The sequence below is a fragment of the Haliaeetus leucocephalus genome, unplaced genomic scaffold (genome assembly GCF_000737465.1).
Source record: "Haliaeetus leucocephalus isolate CR32 unplaced genomic scaffold, Haliaeetus_leucocephalus-4.0 Scaffold83, whole genome shotgun sequence".
In the NCBI taxonomy this organism is placed as follows: Eukaryota; Metazoa; Chordata; class Aves; order Accipitriformes; family Accipitridae; genus Haliaeetus; species Haliaeetus leucocephalus.
Genome location: NW_010972519.1, coordinates 1966479 through 1983574, shown reverse-complemented (window position 1 = coordinate 1983574; position 17096 = coordinate 1966479). Strand labels below are relative to the sequence as shown.

Genomic DNA, 17096 nt, shown 5'->3' with positions numbered 1-17096 from the left:
TGGGGGGCAGGGGGAAGAAAGGAAAGCATGGCCTAGTTAAAAATATCAGTAGGTAGGAACACAAACTGTAAAATGATGTGGTTCCCAAAGGACTAACATTTTTTATGGTTTATACACACATTCCCACACATTCCTTCTCAAAAAGGACTTTGAAAATAAATCTAATTTTAAGAACTATAAATGAAATAGACATGTGAGAATTTAAACACTTAAGACAGAAAAGACCAAAACCTCAGAGACTACAGCAAAAAAGGCAGCCAGGACTGAAGTGGACTAAAACACAGCCAGCAGTGACAGCTGTAATTCCATTGGTGGGGGTACATTACAACAGTCCATGAGTCTTGATGCCACAAGGGCTTAGAAAAGAACAGTATGACCAAAAAAGGGTACTTAATAAATCTAACTGTTAGAATGGAGAGACACATGACAAACTCTAGGGAGCATGCTTTCCTCAAATTGAAGAGGGAATTTATGCTAAGCATGAGGAGGGGAACTAATTATTTAAAAAATTAAAAAGATGCTGAGTTACAGCACCTATTCCTTTCATCTAAGATTAGGTACCAGAAGTAAGCAATGGTACTATTGGCCCAGAGGCATAACAAAACTCCCAAGAGTTTTCTCCAAGTTCCAGCTGGAAAAACCAGCCTGGTCAGGCCCTTGGCTAGCTGCAGGTCAAAAGGAAGAACTAAGCCACCAACTGAGGTCTGAGGAAAGCCATGGTAGAACCTACTATCAGACCAGCTCTAAGATAACGTCACCAGACCTGGTGCCTCGTTAGCCACTGGCCATCTGAATTTACATGGCTCCTCCAATTGGAGACAAGTAATAAGTTCTACCTAACAAGCAAGCCAGCATTTGGAAATAATTAACATCCTATTTTCCTTAACCATCATGTTCAGGGAAGTTTTTACTTCCCTTCTCCACCCCTGTAGAATTTAAAATATTTATAAAGAGACAAAAAATAATCTATGGACTTTACAGCTACAGCAAAACTAACCAGCATGGGTTTGTGCTTTAGGATGTTTTTAAGCTCCAAAGACTCCTATCAAACACATAAAATTAATTTGTAATCCATCCTTACTGGGCAGTAAAAAGTTTCTTTTTAGTTGAGCTCCCCAGTAAAGCAAGATTTTATAACTCTTCATCTGTATTTGTCTACCATCTGCACAGAACTATCCCATATGGACACATGGCACTTTCTTATGTTTTTGTTAAGCCTCCTTCGTTAGCAGTATTATGTCCAATTCTGCTCTTTCGTTGTATGATCAGCACAGGACTGCCTAAAAGTGAATAAAACATAGTGCTTCACTGAAAGTTTTTAATGTTTGAAGTAAGTGCTCCCAAATATTTTTACATAAACACTTTAATGAAAACATTAGAGCAGCCTGAATCTCACTTACAGAGAAGACCCCTTATAACTACTACAACAGTGAGGCTTTGTGTACAGTAAAATCACACCCTACATGTTTCAGAGTAGACGTCAGGTAAGTTATGAGATGGCAATCTGTTTTTAGCACAAGTTTTGGCTTTCAGGCCTTTCATTTCATTTTTCCTTAGAAAAGTGAGAGATTCCTTTTCTCATAGATTTGTCTAACCAAGCAAAGAGCTTCCCTGTGGGCAGCAGGGCTTAGGCAAACCCATGTGAATCCCTGGTGCAGGTTTCCAGCTGTTTAGTAAGGCTCACAGCAGAGTCTTTCCCTTACAGTTTCTGCTCCATCCAGTTTCCTACTTTCATAAAACCTGTCTGAACTTTGCATCTTTGGGACCTCTATTGCTCTGCTGACTTGGCTTGAATCAGCTGACAATTTAAAAGTTATTGTAGAGGGGAAAGGTGAAAAGAGACACAAATCCCATACATACAAGCAACAGAATCTGTTGCTCTTTCTAAGGGTACCAAGCTAAAAACTGAGAGGGTGGGGGGGATAACCCAACTTTTGGAATGGGAGCCCTTCTTGCTCTCCACATCTAATACAACATTTTGCCAAGAGAAACCGATCCTAAAGCTTTGGCTTACAAATGCTGGAAACAAGACTACACCTGAGGTTCTCCTTTACACACGATTTCAGTTAATACTTCCATTTCATCGTAGAAGATCTCCTTCCAGCCCCAGTGAAACATGACATTTTTGATCACCCTTATCATTACTGAACTTTTCAAATAAATATCTGAAGTTAAAGAACTCTATAGCTGGTGCTGTTCATTCTTACATTTCCATCAGTTATTTGCATAGTCATTCCCACTCTGATTTAATCTTTCATGATTGTCTAAGTCTACATAGAAAATGAGAACAAGTAAATCAAACTAAGCACTTGGCAGGCACATATTGGTGAGATCACAGCAAGATCCTGGAATAGCACAGGCCCTCTCATATGGAAAAGGCTTGTGGAGTTCCCATGGAGTTCAAGTAACCATCATCTGACCCAATGAGCAATACTGAGACGGACACAGCCCTTCATGGAAACCTGCTGTTAACTGGGTGAACACCCAGGGAGGTGACAGAATTGGCATCCAAAGCTTCACAACAAATGTGTCACATTATGCGATCTAGCCATATTACTGCATTAATAAAACCAGCACAGACAAGAGCTTTTTAATCTAATCACATGATGGAGCTCAGAGGTAAAAAGTGAGAAGTTGGGGGACAAAGTCCCCATTAAAAGGTAAACTTGAATACACAGAGAGAGTTTCATTTCTCTGATCTTCCGTTCTCTGACTAAAAAAATAAAAGGTTTTATGGCATTGAAAAATAAGGTATTGTTTAGGAAAGGTGTACTTGGCCCAAGGAGAATGACAAAAGAATTACTTAAAATATGTTTGTGATTCATCGTGGTTCAGTAACTTCTCATGAATACTAATGTGTTTCAGAGAGATAGAAAGGCTTGTGCAGGTGTGACAGAAACGATTAGTCAGTTATTAGTAAGCTGCTGGCTTCACTGGCAGCCACACTGCTGAAGCTGTAAACTAGGTAAAGGGCCTGCCAGTAACTCTTCACACACTGCTGATATTTAGAACTGCCAGAATAGTCAGGACAACACATTGTATCTGCAAACATTTATTTCTTTCTCCTCGTTTTGCCTGCCTCCATGGTAAAACCTGTAGTTAAAGCAAAATGCTACATGCTTAAGTCAGCATGGCTCCTCTTCAGAAGCAAGTGTAAGGAAAGAATCTGTGTTAATCCAGAAGCCCCTACCTAGTCTAAACAGTAACTCACTACCTTTCCTCTCCAAGACCTTCTAAAAAGGTGCTTATTTCAGAAGAAGTGTATCTACATGGACCAGCACAGGCAGGCTGGTTTAAATTTAAACTTCATCTTGGTTTAATGTAACTACTCCCTCCACCAGTAGCTTTACAGTGAGCAATAAAACTTTATTCTCTTTTAACACCCTGGAAAGCCGCTCATTTCCACAGGTCTTGCAACAACATTTAGAGAAAATTTTCAGATGTGTTGCCTATTACCCTGATACCCAGCATCCTTTTCTAACACAAAGTCAGAACAGCATGAAGGACTGTTAATTTCATTCATTTTCAGCTTTCAAGAAAATACACTATGATCCCTTAACTACAAATGATGTTCAATCCTTAAAAGGGACCCTCCAACACATACTTAGGAAACAAAACCCAACACCCAAAATTTTCTAAGAGCAACAATACAATTCAAGCAATCGTGCTCCAACAACAGCAAGCCAACGGTGTGCTTACAGCACCAAGGAGCAGTCCAGCTTTGGCTCCATGCCTCACTACACACCCAAGATACCGAACTGCTGCAGCATAATGCTCATCCTTACTATGAGACAGACATTAAAATTTTTGTAGCACAGTGGATTTCTTAAATGAATAGTAAATAATCCACTATTGGCTTAATTTATTAGCTATATAAAATTCTCAGGGTCAAAGGTCAGTGAAATGAGAAGAAAACCATTATTAATCCAGCAGACTTCAGACTCTTGATAAAGAACACAACCATATGCCTGTGTCCTTTATCCAACCACAGTTCCCATTAAATTTGCAGAAACTCAGTTTCCATCTACAGTTTAATGACTAATTTCTTAACATTCACAACCATTAAAAAAATAAGCAAAGACCCTACTGCCCTACTGTGCTGTCATACTGCGTGTTTGCACACATGCACACATGTGCATGGATATAAAAGTCAAATATTTTGATTAAAAGAGTGTTTCCTGAATGCAAATTACAATCTCTTGTCTCCTAAATAGCAAAAATCTTCATAGGAAGACTTTCCAAGCTGTTTAGAAAGTAGCTATTGTCAGAAGCACAGCTGCATAAGATGGGTGCTTCCCACTCAGCTGATCTGACCCATGCATTTATCTTCCCCATCATTATTCATGCCTGTACTGCAAAAAAGAATATGGTTCGTACCTGTCTTGGTTTGTGCAGAATCAACAGGATTACATACAAAAAACCCAAACTTAAGCACATATTTAACTGTAATTTAATGGGAATAAGAATCCCTCCTGTCTTCACACACACCCACCCACCTTAAAAGACGCAGAATAATCTAGGATTGGCCTTAAAAGCTCAAGAGCTTCCTAGCTCAAGAGCTTCCTTACTCCCACTGCAGCCTTATGGTAGACAACCCGTAATGCTGTCTGCTGAGGACTCAAACAGGCTCTGCAACAGCAGACAGGATGGGGAGAAGGAGGAAAAAAAAAAAAAAAAGGAGAAAGCCCAGAGTGACAGTTCTGAGAGAACAGGCAGTTTGTATGGCTCCTGACCCACAGGACAACCTGAGTTGCAATAGCGCTTCATCATTCACCCCAGAAGATGCAAACATTGTTTATGAACATGTTATGGTCCTGCCCTGCCACCAGCTAGAGATTTTGTACCCAGTTGGACAATATATTATGTAAAAATAAGCATGTATTAAAGCTCTAGAGGAGTGAGGTGTTACTGAGGAATGTTTACCTGATGAATGTGCCATTATATATCACTCTTCCATTCTTCAGAATCAGTTATAAATTATACAACGGCCCAGCAATATTCAAACTCAATTTCCATACCCCTGACAGATTAAGCTTGTGTGGCTGAGTCAGGGGGGAAAACACAAAATACAAATTATGTATCACATAGATTTAAATTGCTAAACTAAAACACGGGGGATCACCAACCCCCTGTTCCAGGCTTATCTTGCAAAAAAGATGATGCCTAAATAAACTTGACAATACCCTCCCCTCCTCTTTTGGGGCTTTCTAATGCTTTCCCCTTGCTGCTTGCAATATTTCTCTTTTTTCCTCCTTCATTTAACCTTATTCTACCATTGTCAAAACTTTCAAGGAACATGAACGTTTTTTTCAGCCATTTCTTTGCGATGCCAAGTTCTGCCTTTTGCTACCGGCCTTGGTATCCCGCTCCCCCCTCCCCGCTTCCTAAACTATACTGCATTCTTTCAAGAGCAGCATTTTCTGTTGGCAGTGCCAGAGGCCAGGAAGGCTCCTAGCAGTACAGCTCCAACAAAGAGCCTGAAACTGAACAATCTCTTTTTTTTGTGAGAGGAGATAAGGAAGTCCAAGACATAGTTTTTAAAAGGAGAATTTAAAAAAACGCCACTGGCATTGGCAGTTTTTAAATAAAAACACACAAATTTTCCCTTCCAAAGGGGCAGGTAGCATACAATAGCTTTCACCAGCAATGAGCACCTGCTCCTCCTACCTACATAAAAATGCTCTGCAGAAAAGAAGGAAAAGACATTACATTGTGGATCTCATATACCCACAGATGTAAATTAACACTCCAGTAATTCTACCCTGTTTCTGCAGAAGCAAATGGTGAGGGCAAACACTACAAATTTCTGCTGGTTCTCCCCAATACAGTCTTGCTCTTCTTTTGACAATTGTACAAGGCAAGCCATTGACAACTGCAGAAAGACGCTATTTTTTATCAGAAATAGTTTAAAAGAATTACTGCAGAAAGATGCATTCTTTTATACAAATGTTCCAGCAACCCCACTTCATCGTGTATAAGAGTAACGATGGGGAAACTGCTGCTCCTAAAACATAGTTGCTCTACTAACACAAAATCAGAGAAGGTCCTTCTCTTTTTAAGTACAATTATTCTGCTTTAGAAGCGTACTAGCAAGAAAGCAGCAGACAACTTCTTCCCTTATGGTATCCAAATTGTTCTGCAAATAGCAAAAGCCTTTGCAATTATCACATGTATCGCGCTCAACTTTCACTGATCTCCTGAATTCCTCAATGGGACCAGAAGTAGCTGAAGACCAGTGTTAAACCTTAAAAAGGAAAAAAGTAACTTTGAATATTTTAACAGTCTGCATCGATTTCTCATACAATTCAAGGAAGGCACCTTCCTTTCTTTGAACTCATTTTTTCATTCCACACTGTTAAGTGCTGAACTGTGAACCCATGGACTAATTCTCTGCACAGAGAGGTTACACACTGGTCACAACTATAGAGTCAACATTTACGGCACTGCGTATCTGAGATAATTCTCTTTGTTCCTCTTCTAAAGGCCAAACTCTCTAGTGGTTTACCACCACTGGACTGAATGGTGTTATGTTAGCAGGACGAACTGAGTTATGCCAGCAGTTCAGGATTGTTTGGTTAACATTTGTATTGGAAATACTATAGGAAATTATTACCAGCTTTCATTGTATGAGACCAAGAAAACCACCCGCACAGCTCTCTCCATTAAGCCAGAAAAAAGTTACAGATTTAGTTCTTATTTTGGAAAAATTAAAAAATTAAATAAATAAAAAAAGAAATCACACCTCAGATTTTTTCCAGTTCTAAGTGTAGATATCCATATATGAAATCAGTGTGAATACAAACCAGAAAATTATGGAGAATGCCAAGGATTAGTATTTTTCAACTAAATCATATTGCTACTTCATGATTTTCATCTAAGGACAACCTTTAGTAACACACAGCAACTACTGCCCAAGAGAAGAGCTGTTGCCTATAGAATTACTGGAACAATCAACTCTCTCTTAGTGAGGAAAAACAGAGCTGATGGTCCTTCCCTTCACGAAAACTAGATGTTTCCAGAGAGTCTCTCAGTACACTCCTGTTAGAGCTTGTATCAGTGGTTCAGTAACACTTTAAAACCACCTTTGTTCACATCTGTTGACAAAGTGCCTTCTAAAAAAGCCCCCTTTTCTTTGACTTCACGTTCATGAGGCTTTGTGCCAGCATCAGATTAAGAAATGAAAAAAATCGCAGATATCTCAAACTGAATCTAACCACCTAATAGTTTTTTCTTTGCCTTCAGCATATACTAAAAGAGTTCCAGAATTTCTACCTATAGCTGATACGTAGATTTATTCAATACAAATACCAGACAGTCAGACCCAAACAGAGGTGCCCTGAGCTCCTCCCAGTGTTTGGTGGGAGCTCCTCTACTATCTGAGGAGCTCCTCTACCATTATTCAATAGATGAAGCAGTTCAATTCTGTCAGTGTCTGAAAAGAATTGATCGTAGATCTTCTCTGCCCAGTTAGGCTGAATCAGCTCACCGAGGCCCTACAGCTACAGCCATAACTTCATATTACAATCTGAAAAATGGTAGGAAAGAACACGAGTTCCCACTGCTGATGCACACCATCCATGCTGTCCCTAAGGAAGGCAACTCCCCAGCTTTTACTCAGAAAATAGCTTGCAAATATATCCCTTTATGTCTGCATTCTGCCTACTATCTACCCTTGTATTTTTAAGTTAACATTGAGAAGATGCTCAAAACACCCTCCAAGTTTCCTAACTGCTTCAGGTTATCTTTATCAATACAGAACACACCCATGCCTTGCTCCCCCTTGTAACTTCACACAGAATGGGTAAAGATCAAGTATCCATGCTGACCATACCAGACACACCTGTCCCTTTCAGTAAATACTGTGGATTAAGAGATCTTGCTGCAGCTCTCACAAGCTAACGGTACTACAACTGATTACTCTTTTTCAGTGGTACTACTTTTGTCAAAACAATAGATCCAGGTTATTATTTTTTTAAAAGATAGTTTTCTTCCAAGGTTTCTCTTTTAAGTAGTGCCTCTTGTCTCATTCAGTATGCATATGAAATGGACATGGTCTACCATACTTAAAACACACAACTCTTTCCCTTTGGCTAATACTGATAATGCAGTTAATTACAAGCATAGCTGTAATTATACATGCATAACTAATGCCTGGGTATCTCAACACAGATGAGGTGGCTGGAAACAGACTGGGATGAAGCAGCTAGAAGATGCAGAAAATGTTTTATGAGCCCTTCTAACTGGGGTTATGCCTACTCATTCTTACCAGAATTTGCACTATGTGGTACACCTGAATTCTCCTCTCCTTCCTGTGGGACCACTGCTAGTGCTGGAACATTGGAGAGCAGCTGTCCTGAGGACACACTCACGCAGGACACCAGTCTCTACCCGACGCAAAGACTGAAAAGTCATCCTTCCGGTGCCAAACCAGTGACTTGGAATGTCTCTTCCATCACATTAAAACTACATAGCTACACAATGTAATTCCATCACAATTAAATATCTCAGAAATGCAACCTGTAGCAGAACACGCTGGGCCTGCCCAGGTACCGTCTGAATTCAAGCACAGGACATCAGCGGTCTGAAAACTGCACTGACTCAGGTTTACCATTTCCAAATTAAATTAAAACTGCTGGTTTCCTAAATGACTCCAAGTTGCTTCCCTGAAAGGCTACCTCTCTCTTCAATCCATATCCACAGCTGGAGCCTCTTTGTTACAGAGGAGACAGCTACCAACAGGACATTCTCTAAAGGGGGCCCTCCACTCTGAATTTCAATAGATCAAGAGAGAAAAGCCTCAAGACAGGAAAGCAAGGCTTATCCCCTTAGTCAAGCTTATGGGGACCAGTGAACACAGCAAGAACAATTAGATGGAAACAAAGGATCTGTGGGTTGACTTAGGTTTGATTTTCTAGTCTAGTTTGGTGGTTCTCTATTTACTGACTTAGGGGAGGGAAGCCTGACTGCTTTTTCCCTTGTGCCGTCACTCCTTTAATTACAGAAAAGTAGCCCATAGGCCAGCACAGTTGCTTTTTCAACCTTCATATATTAATTACACAAAATTAATTCAAAGCTAAAAGCCTCGCCATCTCTAGAGTGAGATGAGTACTTTTACAAAATTTAAGCATTTTGGAACATAAAAAAAATCTTAAAACCTACTGTTTTAATTTGAATTCACACACCAGCACTGCTGAATTCTGGATGTTTTGATCCCTCTGGCATATGAGCCAGGAAATCAATTTAAAATTCCAGTGCAAATAGCCCAAGACCATTTTATTTATGTGTTTGTTTTAAAATAGAACTCAAATTCCTACTTGGATTTAAAATTATGTAGATTATTTTCTTCCCTTCTCCCTCTGCACACATCTCTCCTTTATTACAGTGTGTTTTCTGACTCATTCGCAGCTGCAGGGGATGAAGTCTTTGAAACCTCTGCCTTCCAGAAAACCATCCCAACACAGCACAATGCTACCAACTCTTGTTGTCACACTAACACACACATATTCTTCCAACAAGCTAACTTCCTAAGGTAGCTGTAGGAAAAAATGGGCTAATTTTGGCAGGTCAAGAAATAAAAGCCCAGGTCACTGCATACTGGAAAAGTTTATGAAAGGTACTGTACATGATACATCCTAAGGCTAACCCAAGAAACACAGACTGAAATCACCAGCATTTTATACAGAGGGAAGAACAGAAGTTTCAATAGGTCAAGTCCAAATATGTCAGAGAAGAAAGTCAGAACAGAGAAAGGCTCAGAGATTATTTTTCCCTTTCCAAATTTTATACATTGCTTTCCACAATTGCACTTTTGTAAAAATTTCACTTTTGGCTACAAAATATGAAAATTAGTCTTTTCAAAGAAGATCACATAAACTGACCTACCTATAACATTAGTTACAATTTAAAAAAAAACAACGGGATATTTTTGTTCAAGATGTGGGCCATTTTTCATGCCCTTTTCTGGAACTGGCACTAGCTGTCAAATCTTTAATTGCCTGCCACAGATATGACTAAAATTGCATTAAGTGGTCCAAAGTGGAAAAAACCTTACAATTTCTTTCAGCTTCTAGGCTTTTGGGTTGGTTGGATCTTTTTTTCCCCCTTTACAATCTTCCCTGAGTAGTTCGTTAACATCCACCACACCAAATGTTCTGCCTTTTGCTTTCCAATGGAAGTTCTCATTTGTTCAAATTTTCTGCTTTTTTTCAGGAAAAGAAGATTAGGCACACAAGAAACTTGTATGCATATCTACAGGAGAAGAGATTATAGACCTACATAAACTATAGCTCAGAATTAGACCCTGCATCTAGACCTGAATTTCCTGAGTTTGGTAAGCAGAAGAGATGTCAGAGTATGTGTGAAGAGGGACAGTGGGAGGTAGGGTGAAAAGGTTGATAGCAGGAATGTACTTGAACCACAGGGGGTAGGGTTTCAACAGATGAGTGCCTTCCTTGAAGGGAGGTGGGAAAAAAAAAAAATCTTTGGACAAAAAAAAAAAAAAAAAAAGACAAACACCAATACTCCAGCATTTTAAAAGCCTAGCGACCAAAGGGTATACCAGATATCCTTTCCAGAATGCAAGGACCAGCACTTACATTTGGGGAAAATTTTTTTTTTTAGTTGGTTTGGCTCAGTGTTATTGAAAAAGTTTGTCCAAAACTCCATGTGCCAAGCCAACACTTACCAGGTTTCAATTTCCAGCTGAAGCCACGACTGTTCCTATGAAAGCTAACGTGCAATTGTATTCCAGAAAGCAAAGCAATGGAAAAGACTATATTGGAATGTAACAAATACATGCATTGGCATTAAGAGTAAAAATTGTATTATACCAACCTGTGTCATAGACATTTTTCTCCTCTTATTATTAGAGAAGAAATGTCCAAATCAACAGTATTGTCTGGCCAGAGGGTATTATGTGAATACTTAAAAATTCCTCATCACCCTACCTCAACAGATTAACATCTCTCTTAAAATATGAAGCAGCAATTTAAAGAGTCACCCCCATTATGGTCACTCCTGCAAGATTCAACAAAGTATGCAGCAGATTGCCAGTCTAGACAGACAAAAGCCTGAACCACTCACGTGAAGTTATCTTTGCCAAGACCCACATATCCCTTACGCTTCTGCTGGACTATATGATACATGTACGTTGGCTGAAGAGAAAGAAAAATAGACAAATAATATTTTCACTTTGGCTACAAATTCAAGCACCAGAATTCATGCATGCATTAAGAATATATGAATAGTTAGCTAAGACAGTTCCATATCTATGGAAGACAGTGTTAAAACAACCGCATTTTGTAGAAGTTTATTGAAATACTGGTTTTGCTAAACTCTTTCCATCATTCCAAAACATAGCAAAAAATTTTAACTACATTTTTTAAAAAATTAAAAATAATTCTCCTATTTTCACAACATTTATACATCTCCTATTGCTACATAAAAATCAAGTCAGCATCAGCAGAAACAGATAGAGGCTTCAAGTCAGCAAACAAATACACAAAGTATACTCTTTACCTACGGCACGTGCACGGTCACAGGAAAAGACAACTACATGCTTAATGTTATGGAAGTTTCTAGCTGACCAAATTAGGTGCCCTGACTCTTCCCATTCTTGCTATCAAGCTGACAATGAGCTACAAGAAAAACACCTCTGAATAGCACCAGCCAGCTAGTCCCAGGAACTGTACATAAAATTGCAACTGAAGAAGGAAGGTTGACGTGCTGACAGCATTATTTGAGCCCCTTATCATACCCTGCATATCCCTCCTTTTGTCTAACTTCAAAATGTCCAAAGTGTTTGATCTACAGGTTGTCAGCTTCATACATTAAGGAAAAAAAAGGTCCACATGGAGCATTATGTCCACGTTCACACACACTCTCTGTCTTGCAAAAAGCTCTGGGAAATTAGGTCATCTTCAAGCAAGCATCCTCTGTGGTACTAAAGAATGGGAGTTTAAAGACATCGCATCTCCAGAATCTGAAGTTCTCTTAGAAGCAGCGACCCATCCCCCCTTTCAGCTGAAGCAAGCTCAACAAGTAAAAAAGCTAGATTATCATATATGTATTCACATAGCTGATAAAAAAATTACTCAGTCCCTGAAGACACAGTATTTCAAAGACAGTTTTACACTTCATATGCCCCCCACAAATTAGGACTGTACAATAAACACTTTGAGCTAGAGACTCTGAAAGAACATAGGAGGTGATACACACTTCAGTCAACAGCTCTTCTTGCAAATCTTAAATAAAATTATTTAATTGAGTAATAATCTAAGGGATGCCTGGGAAAGAATTTAAGGACTGGACAAAGTTGGTAAAACCATGAGAGTTGGGATAAATAAATACATTAAAGACCAAAGAATAAGGTGCCAAGGTAGAGGTGGCAAACATGCATGAACAAATTATGAGGTGAGTTTAACTTTGAGAAGTAAAAACCAGAAGGAAAGCAGAAGCAAAAGACAAAACACACAACAGCTAGGGGACAGCTACTATTTTGTAATAGATCTGTTTGGGAACAATTCGTTTTCTTATTCCCCCTCTCCCCCCCCCCCCCCCCTTTACTGAAGATGATGTTTCACAAACACTTCAAATCAACCGAATTCAGTCTGAAAGGGGAAATCTTTTCCCTCAGCATTGACTAGTAGTTCCCACTCCCTCCCTTGCACTACTGCTAGCTCCTATGGAGTTTTGCAGCGTTATCTGACTATAAATGGAACACAGCAGAAGCATCAGTAAGTAGACCTATGTCCTCAAAAACGGTAAGAATAGATCGCTTATCACATTTGCATAACATCTCCAGGTAGTATATTCAGCTTTCTAAAGAACTGCAAAGGCTGCTCACTAGACATGTACCAAAGTGAGTTCATTCGTACATAAACACTTTTCTAAGGGGACCCCTACCAGCAGTGGCTTTGAGTCTTCTTCATAGTGCGATTTACTGCTGAACAGAGAAATAGCTTGTCCATCGCTTCCACTCTCTCACAACTAACTTCCCCCTCCCAGCAGCCATTGAAAACAAGCCTACTACAGTCAAATCAAAGTCACAATGGAAACCCACCATTAGGAGAAATATATCAACGCATTTTCAAGTGTTTGTGAACAACCACCATGTGAATCACTGTTCACCTTGCTCTTAAGCACAAGCATGAGCTTTACAAACCAATCCGCTCAGCAGCTTGAGAAATTAGTAGCTTACTGATGGGTACCACCCATGTGGCACCAGCCACTTAGTGTCTGCCCATAACAGAAGTTTACCTCTGTCAGATCTGAAATGGACAGAAAAGGAAACACATTAGCTATCCCCCATCATAGACTTCTCATTAATATTCCTCTTAAATGTTAACACTGATCAGAAGACTGAGGAAACTAGCAGAAAGGTTATGACATTATCCTTCAATCTCTCTTTTGTGTCTCGCAACACTTGCAGTAATGAAAGATCACACTGCAAAACCAAATCCTTGCAAATAGCTTGATGCAAAACTGCTGACTGAAAGACAGCTTCACAATTTTGTGATTAGTCTTCCATTCATCTCTGTAACACCATATGTATGCAGTTTATTTTATGTTAAGTGTCACATATATATTATCACTTCTTACAATCCATACTATCAAATGCCTGCCAACATACTGACTTCTGCCAATTGCTTTTAGTTTCTCTTTCTCTCCTTTTCCAGTGTTATATTTGGAGAGAGGGGAAAAAAAGAAAAGAAAAAAAAGTGACTGACTTAAGTAGAAGGAAAATTATCCGAAATCCTTTAAACAGTTGCTCTGTTAAATTGACACAAGTTTAACAACGTGTACTTGGCACATTCCTCTTGCCACGAATACAAGAACCTTTTTCAAAAAAAACTCATTCAAAGCAGGGAAATCTTTTAAAGATACAGCACAGACCTGACTGAATGGTGGTTTGATGGGTGTTAAAAAGCCATTTCTAGTCACAAGTGTTCAAACCACAAAGACTTTATAACTGTAAAACCTCTTTTTGAAATCTCCTTTTTAATAGGATAATGACTGAACAGGGAGGCAAACCTGACCAACTCGTTCTCCCTCAAAGTTGTACCTTCAGGACAGTGCAGGGATACAGCAGAGGGGAAAGTCTACTAGACCCAGGCATAACTATGCAGAGAAATAAACCAGAAGAAACAACAATACTTTTGCTTGCTCCAAGGGTGTATGATATTTTCCAGTCTCCAGGGTTCCCAAAATCCCATCACCTTCTACAAACTTTTTTTGTTTTAATACAAGGACATACCACACATTCGCACCACAGCATGACAAAGAGAGCTCCTAAACTTTAAAGAGATCATTTACTTTGAGGAAACTGAAAATCAAGTGATAGCAGAGTCACAACTCATATGGAAAATTGTACTTGATGGCCTCATCTAAGTCCCAAGCAAATCCTTATCTGAGAATCACAGAATTAGAAATGTTGTGGCTGGCAACATCCAAAAAAGCAGCTTGTCATTAGAACAGGAGGACACTGCATGCTAGTGTGCAGGTGCATTGGCAGAGATCTATGGAAACCTTTTCCTAGTTACAATTAAATCTATAGACATGATCCTCTCACTCCATCACACACTGAACCCATCTAGAGTATCAAAAAAAGAAAGCCACGCATCTTATGTGTGAACATGGGTGCTCTGCTCCCTGTGTATCAACATGGAAAACATGAGATCATAGTTCAATACCACTTTGTAGTCTGGACACTGCGAGAAAGCGCGTCTATGAGCCCAAACCTTAAAATCAAAGAGACTTCTACTAGGTAGAAAAAACAAAGAACGGAAGGAAGGGTGGAGCAGCACGTTACTCTTGATCTGTAATTCGCTGCAGAACAGCATTGCTGTCAGGAAGTACAGTGCACACAGCAGTGTTTCAGCAACAGTTACACCTTTATGTAGCATAATAAGCTTTTTTTGTGAATACTAGGGTGAAGGGGCATAAAAAAAAAGAAATCACTTCTTAGGACAATGTATGCAATATGCTGCACCTGAACAGTGAGGAAACAGAAGTACTTGCTTTTAAGAACACAAATGGTCAGGTTACATAATAATGACTACTGAACTGCAGATACTTTCAGTGACCACAGAAGAATGCTACAGAATAAGTAGGTAAGAATTTTTCCTATCCCCTCATCAAAATCCATCTGAATTGTACACCTATTAAGTTTTTCCTAGCACCTAGAGAATGTAAGTAAAAATATCAAAACAGTAAGTATAGAAACCAGTTCTCTCCCCACCCCGTTCTTCATTTAAAAAAAAAAAAAAATCCTCAGACAATGACACTCCTAGCAAAGTTGCAAGCTACAGAGAAGTGTGTTGTACTGCACAGTGAGTTTCAAACAGATTACAAAAGGAGACAAAAGAAAGTCAACTACCCCTATGCAACCTCCCTAGCATGAAGAAACTGGGAATCAGGTGCACCTCTAGACCGGTCAAATCACGCACTCAGATCCACAGACTGCACTGACAGTATCTTTCAATAATACCCATTTCACATCATGTTGATGTTTTAGCCACATTAATCTTTATTTCCTCTGACTGGTGAGTTTTTAAAGTTGCTGCAGTGATTTTAGCAGCTTTATGACATGTGTGTTAATGGATATCTTCCTAGCAATACACAAGAGGGACTTTTACCAGCAAACTGTCACCATTGTTCTTCCTCCTCCTTATCTAGTTACCAGTCATGAGATTAGAACCCTACCACCTACTTACACAGCTCCAAAAAAAAGAAAGGGCCGGGAGGGGTGGGGGGGTGGAATTAGGGAAGGAAAACCTTCAAAGAAAGCAAACTTGCAGCTCAAACTGGAGGAACTTTATGACAATTCAAATACATTTTTCTTTACTGTGTAATATCCTGCATAAGTCACTCAATCAAGCAGGAATGACATGGAAAGAATGGGACTAATACGAACAATGAATGATCTATAAATGTCTACAAGATTATATAACTGAGGATGAGATGGCATGCATGTGTGTGTGTGCATTTGGGGGAAAGGAGGAGAAAAAACTAAGGGGAAGAGGAGGAAACAACATCCTCATCACAGATACAGGACTCTGCACACTTACTCAATTTCCCCCTCTTCCCAAAAGATAAATATTTTAACCAGGGGCAATCAGGCAGCCGAGGGACAAAAGCAAAAGAAAATCCATTTGCTTACAAACATACTTCACCCCTTGCTGAAATTGCACTGTAACTGCTGTATCATGAAATACAGCTCACAGGCAACCATGTTTATACTAAGACAATTAACATACGGTACATTTCCTGCACTATTATTATCATTGGCCCTCACAATGTGTTTGTTGCACATTTTGAGCCTTGGCAGGTTAAGCGGTATTCTTACAAAGTTAACAACAAAATGTTGCTGATTTGAAATGTACTCACTGTTATTTTTCAGGAACTCCTATATTTACTTTACACCATTCTCGGGGGAGAGCTGGACAGTTGTATTAGCTCTGCAAGGAAAAGATACTCAAAATAAACTTTGTAAAGGCTTCGAGCCAAGAAACTTTAAAAACGTAACTTTTTGGACCCACTACCCACTTGCTTTACAAGGCTGCTCGCCGTGGCTTTGCATAATCACCACCCACATTTCAGAGCAATCGTTTCATCTGCAATTCATCAGCGGTCTGAACACTTGTACGAGCGCAAACTTAGGAAAAAAGGCGCACACGCACTCCCACCCCACCAAAAGCTCTCGAAGGCCAGGCCGAGGGGGAGGCGGCCGGGTATGAGAGCCTGGCTGCGTGCGGGGATGCACTTGCTTGGAAGTTGAGCTTTCTCCTCCCGAGAGATGCCCGCGCCTCTGCGGACACTTGCTGTGGTCGGAGCCTCCGCCCCGGCCTGACCCCCGCGTTAACCCCCACGCGGGACCTGCCCGAAGCCGGGGCCCCCCCCCACCACGCACCTCCCCCAAAAAACCTCCCGGCCCCCCGCTACCGCCAAGCGACGCGCCGCTCCCGCCGGGTCAGGCGAGGCCCCCGCCACTACTCACCCCCCGCCCCGGCGCTCGGAGGTGCGCGGCCCCCGCCCGCCGCCCCTCACCAGCGGCCTCGGAGCATCAGGCGCAGCTGGGGGCGGGCAGGGCCGCCCGG

The 17096-nt window shown here is 40.3% G+C and overlaps 1 protein-coding gene across 1 annotated transcript in view; it reads right to left on the bottom strand.

Moving 5' to 3' along the window:
- LOC104841266 (engulfment and cell motility protein 1) overlaps positions 1 to 16431 on the bottom strand; it is a 212703-nt gene extending 196272 nt beyond the window's left edge. Inside the window, exon 1 of the mRNA XM_010582811.1 lies at positions 16387 to 16431. The gene's annotated coding sequence lies outside the window, so the exon portion shown is untranslated. The remainder of the gene's footprint in view (positions 1 to 16386) is intronic.
- Positions 16432 to 17096: the final 665 nt, after the last annotated feature.